This window comes from Gossypium hirsutum, chromosome A08 (assembly GCF_007990345.1).
Source record: "Gossypium hirsutum isolate 1008001.06 chromosome A08, Gossypium_hirsutum_v2.1, whole genome shotgun sequence".
Classification (NCBI taxonomy): Eukaryota; Viridiplantae; Streptophyta; class Magnoliopsida; order Malvales; family Malvaceae; genus Gossypium; species Gossypium hirsutum.
This window is the reverse complement of record NC_053431.1, coordinates 19,220,254-19,229,893: the sequence shown is the minus strand read 5'-3', so window position 1 is coordinate 19,229,893 and position 9,640 is coordinate 19,220,254. Positions and strand designations below refer to the sequence as shown.

The 9,640-nt window shown below is 36.4% G+C and overlaps 1 non-coding gene across 1 annotated transcript; it reads left to right on the top strand.

Annotated features, from left to right (window-relative positions):
* Positions 1–2,767: 2,767 nt before the first annotated feature.
* LOC121205637 (small nucleolar RNA R71) lies at positions 2,768–2,874 on the top strand. Its single transcript, XR_005900713.1, has one exon. It is a non-coding gene; the product is annotated as a small nucleolar RNA R71 (small nucleolar RNA).
* Positions 2,875–9,640: the final 6,766 nt, after the last annotated feature.

Here is a 9,640-nt window from a genome sequence, read left to right as displayed (position 1 = left end):
CACAAAGCATAATATTTCATGATAATAATCAGCATCATATCATATAAACAACATTAAATTGCTTAAAATGACAATTATGTTATCACATTTACATATGAACTTACCTCGTATGCGAAAATGGCTACTTTTACCATTTCGTCCACAACTTGGTATTTTCCCCATTTTAGCCCGAATTTCAGTTTTCCTTGCTCTATCATTTAAAATATAGTCTAATTAGGACTCACATTATTCAAATTGACCCAAAATCATATTTTGGAAAAATTACAATTTTGCCCCTAAACTTTTGCATATTTACACTTTTGCCCCAAAGCTCGTAAATTAAAATTCAGCTTATTTTCTTATGTTTTATGACATGCTGATCATTTTTCCCTTCTATGGCAACATCAAATTCTCACTCTAACATGTACTTATGACTATTAGGTATTTTTACCGATTAAGCTCTTTTGCTAGTTTTCTCTTAAAACCGAGTAGCACAAGTTGTCTAACATAATATAAAACCTCATATTCTATCATAAAACACCAAAATACACAAATTTCACCTATGGGTATTTTTCCAAATATGAACCCTAGGTTGAATAATTGCTAGCATAAGCTTAATCGAGCTACCGGGACTCCAAAAACGTAAAAATCATTAAAAACGAGGCTAGAACGGACTTACAATCGAGCTTGGAAGCTTGAAAAACCCTAGCCATGGTTTCTCCTTGCTATATTCGGCCATGGGGTTGAAGATGAGCAAAATTGGCTTTTAATTTTGTATTTTAATTCATTTTACCCCTAATGACCAAAATGCCCTTACTACTAAACTTTCCAAAAATTCCATCCATGTCCAATTTTTGTCCATAGACTTAGAAATTGGTAAAATTCTATTTAAGACCTCCTAATTAATATTTCAAAACAATTTCATACTAGAAACTTCTAGAATGCAAGTTTTGCAATTTATTCGATTTAGTCCCTAATTTCAATTTAAGCACTTTATGCATAAAATTTCTTCACAAAATTTTCACACAATCATGCAATCATATCATAGACCTCAAAATAATCATAAAATAATTATTTCTATCTCAGATTTTGTGGTCACGAAACTACTATTCCGACTAGGCCCAAAATCAGGATATTACATCTATTCGCAGCCTTCGTTCTTTATGAATAGATCCTCTACTATTGTTTGAGAGTGGCTCATGTATTTCCTTCAGATTTATTTCCTACAAAATGGGTTGTATCATGTGATCAATTTTAATAGAATGGTTTAGACAATCACCTTCAATTTCCATTATGTTGTCAGAATTACGAGCTTGAAGGGTGAGTGTTTCGTTTCCTACGCGAAGTGTGAGCTCACCTGTGCCAACATCAATAATTGTTTTAGCAGTTGCTAAAAAGGGTCTCCCTAAAATCAAAGGGGTGTTATTTTCCTCTTCTATGTCTAGAACAACGAAATCAACAGGAAATATGAACTTATCTACTTTCACTAGTACATCTTCAATAATACCCCTATGAAATCTTATAGTTTTATCTGCCAATTGAATGCTCATCCTAGTTTGTTTAGGTTTCCCAAGACTTAGTTGCTTAAACATTTTGCAAGGCATGACGTTAATACTAGCCCCTAAATCAGCTAATGCATGACTTATATCTAAATTACCGATTAAGTAAGGGATTGTAAAACTCCCTGGATTTTCAATTTGTGGGGTAGCTTATTCTGTAGAATAGTTGAGCAGACTGCATTTAGCTCCACATGCGATGCTTTGTCCAACTTCCGTTTATTTACTAAAAGCTTTTTTAAAAATTTCATTGCATTCGGCATCTGCGAAAGAGCTTCAATAAATGGTAAGTTAATATGTAATTTTTTCAAAAGTTTAAGGAATTTACTGAATTGTTCATCTGAGCGGCCTTTCCTTGTCGCGTTAGGATATGGGACACGAGGTTTATATTCTTCATTCATCGTTTTGTTATGACTTACCTCACTTTTACCTTTGCTCACCATAGTTTCTTGCATCAATTCTGGCTCAGGTGCAATGAATCCTTCCTTATCTTGAGTACTAATTGCGTTGAGGTGTTCCCTTGGGTTAGGTTTAGTATTACTTGGTAAGCTACCTTGTGGTCGTTCAGAGATTAGTTTGGGTAGCTGGCCTATCTGAGTTTCGAGTCCTTGAATCGATGCTTGTTGATTTTTAAGTGCTGTCTCGGTATTTTGGAAATGGGTTTTTGACACTGATATGAATTTTGAGAGCATCTTCTCAAGTTTCGATTTCTTCTCTTGTTGATAAGGTGGCTGTTGAGGATTTTGTGGCTTTTGATTCCCTTAACCACCTCGAGAGAAATTGGGATGGTTCCCCAAACCTGCATTGTAAGTATATTATTGTATGGGTTATTTTGAGATATAAAGTTATTGTTACCCATATAGTTGACTTGTTCCTCTTCGGTTGTAGGATTGAAGGATTAATATTCTGTATGCACACGTCCTCCACTTGAATCACACCTCATTACCGGATGTACCTGCGTAGAACTAAGAAAACCATCAATCTTTTTATTGAGAAGTTCTACCTGATTTGACAGCATAGTAACTGAGTCGACGTTATAAACGCCGGCTATTTTTGTTGGCTTAGTCCTCATGACTTTCCACTGATAATTATTTAGTGACATTTCTTTAATGAATTCATAAGCCTCTTCAGGTGTTTTGTTGTTAATGGTTCCCCCAGCAGCTACGTCAATCATCTGTCTTGTTGAGGGATTTACTCCATTGTAAAACCTTTGAACTTGTAGCCATAGAGGTAAGCTATGGTGAGGGCACCTTCGCAATAAATCCTTGTATCTCTCCCATGCATCGTAAAGTGTTTCGAAGTCCATCTGCACAAAAGAAGAAATATCATTACGTAACTTAGTCGTTTTAGCCGGCGGAAAATATTTTGGTAGAAATTATTCGGTCATTTGTTCCCAAGTAGTGATGGACCCTCGTGGTAACGAGTTCAACCACTATTTAGCTTTGTTTCTCAGTGAGAAAGGGAACAACTGAAGGCGAATGGCATCATCAAAAATGCCATCAATTTTGAAAGTGTCTCAAAACTCTAGAAAATTCGCCAAGTGAGTGTTGGGATCCTCATCCTGCAAACCATCAAACTGAACAAACTATTGTATCATCTGAATTTTGTTAGGTTTCAGTTCGAAATTATTTACAGCAATAGCAGGTCTAACTATACTAGATTCAGTTCCTGTTAAAGAAGGTTTAGCATAGTCATACATAGTGCGTGGAGTAGGATTTTGATTGTCCGCAATTGCAAGAGGAAGCTGATTGCCTTGGTTTTCAGCCATCTATTCTGTTGGCGGTTGAGTATCGTCTTCTTGCTCATTTTCTTAAGCTGCGCCTTATTTCTCTTTGGTTTCTACGAACTATGCGATCGATTCCTTCATCAAAAAGTAATGGTCCTGACTAGGAAAACCTGCTAAGAGAAAGAAAAAGTAAATTAATTAGTAATAATAATAATAATAATAAAATTGCAAGAAAAATAAATGGCTAAAGTAGTAAAAATTTAGCGATCCTAATATTTTAGTTCCCCGACAACGGTGCCAAAAACTTGATCGCGTGGTTTCGTGACAGGTTTTAATATTTATAATTACTCATTCTTGAACTAACTATTATCGCGATGTAGGCAAGTGTACCTATCGAACAGTAGTATAGTTTTAGCAAGACTGGATTGTCGAACCCAAAGGAACTAAAAGTACTAGTAATGACTGTCTTTTTATTATCTAGCCTAAGAATAATGGGGTTTTGTTTTAATTAACTAATTATCTAAACTAAGAACGCACATAGAAAAAAATTGGGGAATTGCTTTTGGGAAAATTGATTGACTTGAGACAACACCTAAGGAAAAATCCACCTAGACTTGTTATTCTGACTCCGAATCGAACGATTTATTCATTCAACTTGTTTCGTAGAGATCCCTAAGTTATGTTATTATCTCTATTCAAGACTAATAACGTCTAATCCCTAGATTGAATAACCAAGACTTTTCTCTAATTACAACTCTAGGGTTGCATTAACTCGATTTATGGATCCCCTTATTAGGTTTCACCCTAATCTGGGAAAATCTTGTCACCCTATTTCTAGGCGCGCAATCAACTCTGCTTAATTACGACAAAAGTACTCTTAGACAGGGTCTATTCCTCCTCTGAATAAGAGCATGTCTTGAATCAGTATCCTGGGATATCAAAACAAGAATTAAGAACACATAATTAAGAACAAGTCAAATATTTATCATACGATTCAGAAAATAATAACAAGATTCATCTTAGGTTTCATTCCTCTTAGGTATTTAGGGGATTTAGTTTATAACTAAATAAGAAAACATCTCCGAAGAATAAATAATACAAAACATAAAGAAAAACCAAAACTCCTGAAGGGAAATTGAGGAGAGATCTTCAGTCTTGATGATGAATCCGGCTTTTGAGATGGATCAATCGGCTTCCTTGGGGTAATTCCTTACCCTCTATTCTCTGCGTCCATTTTTCTCCTCTTCTAGGGTGTATTTATAGGCTTTGGACTGCCTAGAAGCCCTCAAAAGTGGCCTTTTCCGAATTGGACTTAGCTTGGGCTCGGCAGGGACATGCTCATGTGACACGCCCGTGTACGATTAATTCAGGCCGTGTTTGAGCCTGTTAGAATGGAACGGGCGTGTGCTATGCCCGTGTGAATCGTGCTCCAATTCTGTCAGATTGACACGGTCATGTGGTCTGCCCGTGTAAAGTGGTCCAGGCCGTGTTGATTTCATACTTTGGCCCATTTTCTCCGTTTTTGGCTCGTTTCTCATTCCTTTCACTCTCCTATGCTCTCCTAAGTGTAAAAAATGAAATTAAAACATTAGGAGCATCGAAGTCACCAATTCTAATAGAAAATCATCCATAAAATACGTTAAACATGGGGGAAAAATATGTATAAATTATGGTTTATCAACAACCATTGCTGTGATTACAACCAGCAGTGTATCCAATTCTCTTGAATCAACCCGTAAAATCTCACCATCTGGGCACTTCAATTCAATATACTTGCTACCACAATTTACAATTACATCATGCAGGGCTAACCAATCTATACCAAGTGTTACATCAAACTCATAAAATGGCAGTAACATAAGGTTAGCCGGAAAACAAAAACCCTGAATCGTCAAAGGACAATTCTTACAGTCTTTATCAACCAGGACTGACTTGCCTAATGGGTTCGACACTTTGATAATAAATTTCGTAGGTTCAATGGATGTATTCATACTAGCCACCAATCTCATGCAAATGTATGAATGCGTCGATCTCGGATCAATTAACGCAACAACACAAGTATTAAAAAGAGAAAAAGTACCCGTGATGGCGTCAAGAGCAGAGGCTTTTTTTCTAGCACGTATTGCATACATTCTTACCGAGGCTTGAGCCTCTAATTTTGAAATGTCTTTGATCACAACCCGACTGCCATTAGCACTTCCAGCATATCTCGGAGGTCTACCTCGTGAAATAGGAGCACTCGATTTTGGGGCTACTTCTACCTCATTATCGGTTCGCTCTGGGCAGTCTCTGAAGAAGTGGTCAAGAGAACCACATCTATAGCACACACCGCTCTTCGTCCGGCACTCTCTGAAGTGAAATTTGTTGCAGCTTTTACACTTCGGCTTTTGGTCATCTACACTCCCCACACTAGTCACCATCGAGGAGGAAGACTTCTGATTATGTCGTTTGGAGCCTCTCGCATTTCTGGTTATTTCTGATTACTTGTCTGAATCTAGAAATGTATCAAGTAGTCACGAAGGAGAGGCTAAAGAAGCCTTTTTCCAAATGATGAATGAATGGTTCTCACAATTTGTTAGAACCAATCCGACTGCTCAACAACCTCCACCCCCACCTAATCCCCAACCTATTCCTGTAGCTCATTAAGTTGTGGAACTTCAATGACTGAATAAGCTGTCAGTAGATAGAATTTGAAAAGATAGGGCTGAAGAGTACAAAGCTACTATTGATGATGATCCTGAGCGAGCTGAATTTTGGCTTGAAAACACTATTCAGGTATTTGATGAACTATCGAGCTGAGTGTTTGAAATGTGCTATTTCATTATTGAGGGACACTACGTATTAATGGTGGAATACCCTAGTATTAGTGGTACCAAGAGAAAGAGCGACCTGGGAATTCTTTCAGATTGAGTTCCAAAAGAAATATATAAGTCAGTAGTTTCTTGATCAAAAGCATCAAGAGTTTCTAGAATTGAAACAGGGTCGTATGATTGTGACCGAGTATGAAAGAGAATTTGTAAGATTGAGTAAGTATGCTCAAGAGTATATTTCTACTACAGAAATCATGTGCAAGCGGTTCGTTGATGGGTTGAATGAGGATATTAAACTTCTAGTCAGAATTCTAGAATTGAGAGAATCTATTGTCCTGGTTGATAGAGCTTGCAAAGTCGAGGACATAGCAAAGAAAAGAGAAAAGCAAATTCAGAGGCTAGAGATTCGAGAAAAAGACCGATGAATAAGCCATATAAATCTTTGTCATAGAAATCCAAAGATTTCTTCACTCGTCCAAATGCTTCAATCGTGTATTCGAGCAGAGATCGTGGAAAACAATACTAAAGCCTTAAAGCTCAAGCTACATCAGTATCGAGTGTTGGCAGTGTGAGAAACAATAAACCCGAGTGTCAACATTGTAGGAGGCGACATTTTTGGGAATTGTAACAGCCCATTTTTGGGACAATAAATTTGAAATAGAAATATTTATTTTATTATTCCTTTAAGGTCTACAGCATGATAGAATAATTGTGTGAAAATTTTGTTAAGAAATTTTATCGATTAAGTGCTCAATTTGACTAGAAGGACTAAATTGCAATAGGTGCAAAACTTGAATTCTATAATTTAAAGGTGTCTAATTGTTATGAAATTTTAATTAGAGGTCCTTAAATGGAAATTAGACCATTATACCTTAGGATGGACAAAAATGGACATGGTTAGGTGAAATTTCAAAGTTATGCATTAAGGGTATTTTAGTAATTTGGCTAATAAGGACAAAATTAACTAAATAAAAGATGTCCATCTTCTCAATTTCATCCCCCATTGCCAAAATTCACAAGGAGTCCATAGCTAGGGTTTTGGCCACTTTCAAGCTTGATTGTAAGTCTGTTCTTGCCCTGTTTTTAATGATTTCTATGTTTTTGAAGTTGTCTTAACCTAATCTAGCCTTTCCAAGGACTAACTTGAAGAAGGATTAAAGTCTAAAATTTGACCAATGTTGAATATGCTTGTATTTTGATGTTTGATGCTAGAAAATGCATGTTTTTGTTTGTTAAATGACTTTTGTAAAGTGATTTTGGGTAAAAACGTCAAATAGGGACTTATTTGTAAAAGTCTATCAAATGTGTAGAAAAGTGTGAATAAATGAAAAATGTGGGCTGTTATGAGTACAAAAAACAATCGAGTAGGCTTGGGTTGTGATGAAATTGAGTGAAATTCATTTTACGAGCCTAGGGACTAAATTGTAAAATGTTGAAAAGTTAGGGGCAAAAATGTAAACTTTTTCCATAATGTGTTTTTGGGCTTGATAAACTATAATTTATACATATTTTTACCCATGCCTAACACATTTACAGATGGTTTCTCCTTAGATTTGGTGAATTCGATGCTCGTATTCCTTTAATTTCATATTTTATACTTAGGAGAGAATATGAGAGTAAAAAGAGCGAGAAACGGGCCAAAAACGGAGAAAATGGACCGACATGGGAAAACAACACGGCCTAGACTTCCTCACACAAGTGTGTCACATGGCCGTGTCAATTTGGCAGGATCGAAGCACGACTTACACGGGTATATCACAGGCCAGTGCCCATTTAACAGCCTTGACCACGACCTTCAGTAATCACACACGAGCATGTCCCTACCGAACCTAAGTTTAGTCCAATTCAAAAAAGGCCAATTTTGAGGGCTCTGAGGCATTCCAAGGCCTATTTAAAACACTTGAGGAGGCACTTAGGAGGGGGACGCAGAGGAGGAAGCAAGGAATTACTCAAGGAAAGCCAGTTGATCCATCTCAAGAGCTGGATTCATCATCAAGACTGGAGATCTCCCTTCAAGTTCCTTCAGGAGTTTTCAGTTTTCTTATGTTTTGTTATCTTTATGCTTTTGAGATGTTTTCTTTCATAAGTATGAACTAAACCCCTAAATACCTTAGGGGAATGAAACTTAAGACAGATCTTGTTATTATTATCTGAATTGTATGATAAATATTTGACTTGTTCTTAATTATGTGTTCTTATTCTTGTTTTGATATTCCAGGATATTGATTCAAGTTAAGCTCTTATTCAGAGGAGGAATAAACCCTGTCTAAGAGTAAATTTGTCATAATTAAGCGGAGTTGATTACGCGCCTAGAGATAGGGTGACAAGATTTTGTTGGATTAGGGTGAAACCTAATAAGGGAATCCATAGATCGAGTTAATGCAATTCTAGGGTGTTAATTAGAAAGAGATTTCAATTATTCAACCTAGGGTTAGACGTTATTAGTCTCGAGAGAGATAATAATATAACTTAGGGGTTTCTACGGATCAAGTCAAATGAATAAATCGTCTGATTCAGAGTCAAATAACAAGTGAAGTCTAGGTGGATTTGTCCTTAGGTATTATATCAATCAATCAAATTTTCCCCAAAAGTATTTTCCCAAGTTTTTCTTTCTGTGCATTCTTAGTAATTAGTTTAGACAACCAAACCTCTTAAATTTTAGGCTAGACAATAAAAAGGATGTAAATACTAGTACTCGTAGTTCTTTTGGGTTCGATAATCCGGTCTTGTTGAACTATACTACTGTTCGATAGGTACACTTGCCTTAATTGTGATAATAAGTTAGTCTCAAGAATGTTTCATTTATAAATTTTTAAAACCTGTTACGAATATCATGCATCAAGTTTTTGGCGCCATTACCGGGGAACTAGGATATTAGGAAAACTCGAATTTTATTACTTTAGCCACTTTACTTTTATTAAAATTTAAATTTTTATTCTCTTTTCTAATTTTTCTCTTATTTCCTTCTGACAGGTTTTTCTAGTTTATGACCAGAAGAAACCCATCAGGACCACTTCTTTTTTACGGTAAGATCGACAGCACAGTTCGCAGAATCTAGAGAGAAATAAGGCGAAGCCTGCGATACACAGAGGACAAGAAAGAGGACGATACTTCAACCACAATCGATGAGATGACTGAAAACCAAGAAAATTCACTACCTCCTGCGATTGCTGCTAATCCAGTAAATCAGAATCCTGCTCCACGCACTATGTATGATTATGCTAAACCTAATTTAACAGGAACTGAGTCAAGTATAGTTAGACCTACTATTGCTGCAAATAATTTTGAACTGAAACCTAACACAATTCAAATGATACAACAGTTTGTTCAGTTTGATGGTTTGCAGGACGAGGATCCCAACGCTCACTTGGCAAATTTCCTAGAAGTTTGCGATACCTTTAAAATTAATGCCGTTTCTGATGATGTCATTCGCCTTCGGTTGTTTCCCTTTTCGTTAAGTAATAAAACTAAACAATGGTTGAACTCGTTGCCATGGGGGTCAATCACTACATGGGAACAAATGACCGAGAAGTTTTTATTAAAATATTTCCCGCCGACTAAAACGGCTA